This window comes from Penaeus vannamei, chromosome 10 (assembly GCF_042767895.1).
Source record: "Penaeus vannamei isolate JL-2024 chromosome 10, ASM4276789v1, whole genome shotgun sequence".
NCBI classification, from domain to species: Eukaryota; Metazoa; Arthropoda; class Malacostraca; order Decapoda; family Penaeidae; genus Penaeus; species Penaeus vannamei.
In genome coordinates this window covers 46,762,833-46,770,332 of record NC_091558.1, presented here as the reverse complement: position 1 = coordinate 46,770,332, position 7,500 = coordinate 46,762,833, and the positions used below count along the sequence as shown (strand labels likewise).

At 51.8% G+C, this 7,500-nt stretch overlaps 1 protein-coding gene across 1 annotated transcript in view; it reads left to right on the top strand.

Annotated features, from left to right (window-relative positions):
- Nucleotides 1-28: 28 nt before the first annotated feature.
- Nucleotides 29-7,500, top strand: part of LOC113826377 (protein mothers against dpp) — a gene marked incomplete at its 3' end in the record, with an annotated part of 31,359 nt that continues 23,887 nt past the window's right edge. The window contains 1 exon segment of the mRNA XM_070126778.1: nt 29-138.

Genomic DNA, 7,500 nt, shown 5'->3' with positions numbered 1-7,500 from the left:
ACTACTTCGCGCGGCGGCGGTGAGCAGCGGCAGGGGCGTTGCGCGGTCGGCCTGGCTCCAGCAGGTCGAGCGGCGGCGGACAGTGCAGGCCAGACGCTCGTGCCAAGGGGACGTGTAGTTACTGCTCTGGCAGCGGAGGTGTGATTATATTTTTACCCTTATACATTTTTTTCTCCTCGGTTAACGGAGACAGTCAGCGCTCTGCAGGTGACTTGTCGTTCATAGGTGAGTGTGGAGGGGCGTGTTCGGCCGGGGCGGGAGAGGGAGGGAGATTTGGGGCGAATGTTTTTGTTTTCGTAGTGTTGGAGGGACAGGGTCTGGCTGGCCACCTCTCGCTGCTTATTTCTCTCTGCTTCGTGTCCCTTTCGCCCTCTTTTTCGGGCCTGTGATATTCTCCCTGGGATCGGGACGGGCCACGGGGTCTCGGAGGCCCAGGGGAGGACTCGTGTCACAGGGGAATAAGGACGGAGAAGAGATTGATAATTATTCCGTCTCTCTCTCTCTCTCGTCTCTCTTTCTATACATTAAAAAAAAATGCCATTTTAAAAAGAATACCCAAATATTTAAGAATAGTGAATTCAGATCTTTTATATATATTTCTCTATTGCTTGTCTGTAAAAAAAACAAAAAAACTTCAAGATGGGGCCACATTATCGAGAGTTTATTTAAAACGCTAAAATTAAAGGCAATGAAAATGGGCATCTCGTGGTAGCAACACCTCCCTCCTTCACATAATTATGTTATCCTTAATAAACTCCACTTAATTGTATTTAATTCCTCTCCCCATTTCTTTCCATTCCTTGCGTAGACTTCTATCCCTTTGCGCAATTTATTAAGAAAATTAAGAAAGGCTGTGGAGGTTTTCAGAAATTTGTGCGTATGAGATTTAAACTAATTTTGGGGTCGGTATTCGATAACAGTTTTCTATCTTGTTTCACCATTTCTCTCTCTCTCTCTCTCTCTCTCTCTCTCTCTCTCTCTCTCTCTCTCTCTCTCTCTCTCTCTCTCTCTCTCACTCTCTCTCTCTCTCTCTCTCTCTCTCTTTTCTCTTCTCTCTCTCTCTGTGTGTGTGTGTGTGTGTGTGTGTGTGTGTGTGTGTGTGTGTGTGTGTGTGTGTGTGTGTGTGTGTGTGTGTATTTATTTGTTTATTTACTTATTTGTTTTCCAAATTTCTTGTTCCAGTTGATTGTAGAATAGTAATTTTATAATTGCTTCTTGGTCGCCTGAAGGTCGTTATAGGCCTATAATGACACCATTTTCAGATTTTCATTTCCAGTTTGATTTTGTTTGATTGGAAAGCTTTTTTAAATTGTTTTTTTATTATTTTTTTATTGAGTGACATCCCTCCAGATCTGTAGTGTAGTCATCACCCCTCGGTTCATCACCACCACACCAGCCTACCCCTTGGTGGTGTCGTTCGGTTTGATTCCTGGTGTCACATGGACCCGGTGTTTGTGTGGGGGGATGTGGGTGGGTGGGTGGGTGGGGGTGTGGGTGTTTGGGTGAGTGGGTGGGTGTTTGGGTGAGTGGGTGGGTGGTTAGATGTGGGTGTGTGGGTGGGTGAGTGAGTGGTTGGGTGGGTGAGTGAGTGGTTGGGTGGGTGAGTGGGTGGGCGGGTGGATGGGTGAGTGAGTTGGTGGGTGGGTGAGTGGGTGGGTGGGTGAGTTGGTGAGTGGGTGGGTGGGTGAGTGAGTGAGTTGGTGAGTGGGTGGTTGGGTGAATGGGTGAGTTGGTGAGTGAGTGGGTGGATTGATGGGTGGGTGGGTGGGTGGATGTGGGGGTGTGGGTGGGTGAGTGAGTGAGTGGGTGAATGAGTGAGTGAGTGGGTGAGTGAGTGAGTGAGTGTGTAAGTGAGTGAGTGAGTGAGTGAGTGTGTGTGTGTGTGTGTGTGTGTGTGTGTGTGTGTGTGCATGTTTGTATGTATGTATGTCTTCCACAACCCAGTTACTATTCACAGCTGACATTCACCGTCAGCGGACTAGGACCTGCCAATCATCGACCAGTTTGTGATATCGCTTTTGTGAGTGTGTATGTATGTATGTATGTGTGTGTGTGTGCCTCTGTGTGCGTGTTTCTGTCCGTCTCCCTGTCACGCTCGGCTCTCCGCGTCAACACTGGGGCCAACTTAGTGTCCCCGTGTTCAGTCCCCGTGTTCAGCCGAAACTCCCGTATCGCGAGTTCACCATGAGCTCCCGTATCGCCAGTTCACCATAAGCTCCCGTATCGCCAGTTCACCATAAGCTCCCGTATCGCCAGTTCACCATAAGCTCCCGTAGCGCGAGTTCACCATAAGCTCCCGTATCGCCAGTTCACCATAAGCTCCCGTATCGCCAGTTCACCATAAGCTCCCGTATCGCCAGTTCACCATAAGCTCCCGTATCGCCAGTTCACCATAAGCTCCCGTATCGCCAGTTCACCATAAGCTCCCGTAGCGCGAGTTCACCATAAGCTCCCGTATCGCCAGTTCACCATAAGCTCCCGTATCGCGAGTTCACCATAAGCTCCCGTGTCGCGAGTTCACCATAAGCTCCCGTATCGCCAGTTCACCATAAGCTCCCGTATCGCCAGTTCACCATAAGCTCCCGTATCGCCAGTTCACCATAAGCTCCCGTATCGCCAGTTCACCATAAGCTCTCGTATCGCCAGTTCACCATAAGCTCCCGTATCGCGAGTTCACCATAAGCTCTCGTATCGCCAGTTCACCATAAGCTCCCGTATCGCGAGTTCACCATAAGCTCCCGTATCGCGAGTTCACCATAAGCTCCCGTATCGCGAGTTCACCATAAGCTCCCGTATCGCGAGTTCACCATAAGCTCCCGTATCGCGAGTTCACCATAAGCTCCCGTATCGCGAGTTCACCATAAGCTCCCGTATCGCGAGTTCACCATAAGCTCCCGTATCGCGAGTTCACCATAAGCTCCCGTATCGCGAGTTCACCATAAGCTCCCGTATCGCGAGTTCACCATAAGCTCCCGTATCGCGAGTTCACCATAAGCTCCCGTATCGCGAGTTCACCATAAGCTCCCGTATCGCGAGTTCACCATAAGCTCCCGTATCGCGAGTTCACCATAAGCTCCCGTATCGCGAGTCCGCCATAAGCTCCCGTATCGCCAGTTCACCATAAGCTCCCGTATCGCCAGTTCACCATAAGCTCCCGTATCGCCAGTTCACCATAAGCTCCCGTATCGCCAGTTCACCATAAGCTCCCGTATCGCCAGTTCACCATAAGCTCCCGTATCGCCAGTTCACCATAAGCTCCCGTATCGCGAGTTCACCATAAGCTCCCGTATCGCGAGTTCACCATAAGCTCCCGTATCGCCAGTTCACCATAAGCTCCCGTATCGCCAGTTCACCATAAGCTCCCGCATCGCGAGTTCACCATAAGCTCCCGTATCGCGAGTTCACCATAAGCTCCCGTATCGCCAGTTCACCATAAGCTCCCGTATCGCCAGTTCACCATAAGCTCCCGTATCGCGAGTTCATCATAAGCTCCCGTATCGCCAGTTCACCATGACGCTTCTCTTATCTGACCCTCGTCCTCGTCCTCGTCCTCGCGTGCTGCCGCCGTCACCCCCGCTGCGGCGTCGCGGCACCCTCGGGCACGCCGCACAGGGCCAATTTCCGACGCTGTGGCTCTTGAACCCTCCCTTCCCCCCCCCCCTCTCTCTCTCTCTCTCTCTCTCTCTCTCTCTCTCTCTCTCTCTCTCTCTCTCTCTCTCTCTCTCTCTCTCTCTCTCCTTCCGTGTACGTGTTCTCACCCCCCTCCCCCCCTACTCACAGCCCTTGTTTAGTCACCATACCGTGTGGATCGGCACCGTATTCACTCTCTTTAATCCCTGCTATAGTCCCGGGTTCTTGGAGTCACCATACTCGTTACTTCTTTCCATCTTTCCCTCATCAGCCTCGCCAGTCACCGTGTCATACCGTGTTAATCGCCAACTATAATCGCTATCTTTGGTCACCACCGTAGTCGCCGAGTGGACAGGACGGTACCATAATCGCCAGCTCTTTTTCTTTCTCTCTCTCTCTCTCTCTCTCTCTCTCTCTCTCTCTCTCTCTCTCTCTCTCTTCTCTCCTCTCTCTCTCTCTCTCTCTCTCTCTCTCCTAAACCTTACCACGGATCTTTGCATGCGTCAGTGTCAGTCGCAACGTTCGCACGCCCTGACCTCTGACCCCGGGCTGGCACTGGCGTCATCGCGGCACCTTTCTCGGGGGGCGGGGAGGGGGGGTAGGAGGGGAGAGAGAGGGATGAGAGGGGAGAGAGAGAGGGGGAGAGGTGAGAGAGAGGAGGGGGGAGAGGGAGAGAGAGAGAGGGGGGAGAGAGAGAGGTATGAGAGGAGTGAGAGGTGTGAGAGAGAGAGGAGGGATCTATGAGAGAAAGAGAGGGGGGGGGGGGAGATGAGAGAGAAAGAAAGAGAGGGGGAGAGAGATAAAGAGAGAGAGAGAGAGGGGAGAGATAAGAGAGAGAGAAAGAGAGGGGGAGAGATAGAGAGATAAGAGAGAGAGAAAGAGAGGGGAGAGATAGAGAGATAAGAGAGAGAGAAAGAGTGGGAGAGAGAGATAAGAGAGAGTGAGAGATAAGAGAGAAAGAGATAAGAGAGATGGGAGAGAGATAAGAGAGAGGGGAGAGAAAGAGAGAGAGATAAGAGAGAGATAAGAGAGATGGGAGAGAGACAAAAAATACGAGAGATGGGAGAGATAGATAAGAGAGAGGAGAGAGAGAGAGAAAGAGAGGGGGAGAGATAAGAGAGAAAGTAGAGAGAGAAAGAGAAAGAGAGATAAGAGAGATAGAGAAAGAGAGATAAGAGAGATAGAGATAAGAGAAAGAGAGATAAGAGAGACAGAGAGACACAGAGAGAAGGAAAAAGAAAGGGACTGGGAGAGGGAGAGGAAGGGAGGAGGGGAACGTTCTGCCAGCAGGTGAAGGGCCTGATCTCGCGAGCCGTGAGACCCGGGAAGGGGTTTACGGAGGTGCGTGAAGCGGGGCCTTGGGGTGGGCCACAGGGAGCGGGGTGGGTGGGTGGGGGTGGGGTGGGGGGGAGAGAGGGAGATCAGTGCCTCCCCTTGTATGGAACTGGCCGGAGGGGGAGGGTCGTATGCACATACATACATACATACATGCACGCACACGAATGCATATGCACACGCACGATTTAGCATCGGCTTTTACCCCTTTTTTTTAGAGTATTGTTTTTCTTTTTTTGTTTTGTTTCTCTCACTTTCTTTCTTTTTCTTTCTTGTTTTTCTTTGTCTCTATTTATTCTCTCGTTCCTCTCTCTTTCTCCCTTCCCCCTTCTCCTTCTATCCCTCTCCTTCCGCCTCCCCCATCTCTCTTCACTGTTTTTCCCACTCCTCTACTCTCTCTCTCCCTATCCCTCTCATTCCCTCTCTTGTCCTCCATTTCCCTTGTTTCCCCTCCCTCTCTTAGCCTCTTCCTCTCCCCCTCTTCCTCCCTCCCTCCCTCCTCCCTCCCTTTCTTCCTTCCCTCCTTTATCCCCCCTCTCTCTCTCTCTCTCTGTCTGTCTCTGTCTCTCTCTCTCTCTCTGTCTGTCTCTGTCTCTCTCTCTCTCTCTGTCTGTCTCTGTCTCTCTCTCTCTCTCTGTCTGTCTCTGTCTCTCTCTCTCTCTCTGTCTGTCTCTGTCTCTCTCTCTCTCTGTCTGTCTCTGTCTCTCTCTCTCTCTGTCTGTCTCTGTCTCTCTCTCTCTCTGTCTCTCTCTCTGTCTGTCTCTCTCTCTCTCTCTCTCTCTGTCTCTGTCTCTCTCTCTCTCTCTCTCTGTCTCTCTCTCTCTCTCACTCACTCACTCACTCACTCACTCACTCAATCACTCACTCACTCACTCACTCACTCACTCTTTCTCTCTCTCTCCTCTCCTCTCCTCTCCTTCCCTCTCTCCATCACATTTTTTTTTCTTCCTCTGTCTGTCGGTCTCTATTTATGGGTCCCCGAATTCATGACCCGTCCCAGTGCATACAGACGCCGTACCCTGTAGCCACATGCACCCTTCCCCCCCCTTCCCCCTCCTCCCCTCCCTCCCCCTCCCCCTCCTCTTAATGAGCGAGAGCCGGAGTCTTCCTGGGCTATATATACAGTATATCACCGATGCACATGCACGTTACATACACTCACGCACACGCACACACAGACGCACACAAGGCGGGCAGACACCCGTGCAGACAGACCCACATTCCTATTGTTGCCACCGTACTCGTCTCTCATCGGAGGGGTTTGGCTTTTCGTCTGAAGGTGTGTGGAAGGGAGGGAGGGAGAGGGAGAGGGCGGGGGGGGGAGAAAGAGAGGGTAGGGTGGGAGGGAGGGGGTAGGGGGAAGGGGGAGGAGGTAGGGGGAAAGGGGGGAGGAGGTAGGGAGGGGGGATAGGGGGAGGAAAGAGGGTAGGGGAAGGGCGGGGGGAGAAAGAGAGGGTAGGGTGGGAGGGAAAGAGAAGGTAGGGAGGGAGGGCGGGGGGAGGGAAAGAGGAGGTAGGGGGAGGAGTAGGGAGGGAGGGAGAGGGTGGAGGGAGGGAGAGGGAGAAAGGAGGAGAGAGGGGGAAAGGGAGACCGAATGATAAAGCGAGGTAGAAAAAGAAAGTGGGAGAGCGAAAGAGGAAGAAAGGGAGAGAGAAAAAGAACGAAAGAAATAAAGAAGGAAAAAGAAAAGGAAAGAAAGGGAGAGGTACATTAGGTCAGGCTTGACTGCTTGCTCCTGCTGGCTCCGAGGTCAAGGTGGGGGGTCAAGGGTCAAGGATGCGACTTCCCGGCCGGCGCTTACTTGGGACGGCTCTCAGGTGTCTGCCGGAGGGTGCCTGGCATAGACTGGGGTGTGTGTGCGTGTGTGTGTGTATGTGTGTGTGTGTGTGTGTGTGTGTGTGTGTGTGTGTGTGTGTATGTGTGTGTGTGTGTGTGTGTGTGTGTGTGTGTGTGTGTGTCTGTTTGTGTGTCTGTATGTATGTGTGTGTTTTTTTTTGTCTGTGTGTGTGTCTGTAAGTTAGTGCCATACTTTAAGGTCGAGTTTCGGAGCAAGGTGGGTACTAACAAGGTTGAGGGGGCTGCTAGGGGATTGGTGTGGGGGGGGGGGAGAGGGAAAGGTCAGTGTGGTGTCCGAGACAGTTGTCAGGGGAGAGAATGGTGTCACACGGAGAGGATCAACATGCTTGAGGGATAATCAAGAAGTTAATTAGTCTCGTCGGAGAGTCATTATCTCCTGCTGCGCTGCCGTGCTTTATTTTTGGTTGTTGTTGTTGTTGTTGTTGTTGTTGTTGTTGGTGTTGTTTTTGTTGTTGTTGTTGTTGTTGTTGCTGTTGGTATAGTTGTTGTTGTTAGTGTCACAGGAACCTCGTATCGGTGGTTGACTCCTCCTCTTCCTCTTCCTATCCTTCCTATTCGACTGTTGTTGTTGGTATTGTTGTTGTTGCTGATGTTGTTGTTGTTGTTATCTGACTCAGCCACGGGGGAGGGAGGGGGAGGGGTGGAGGGGGAATAAGTGTTTGGGTTCTACTGTTTCCA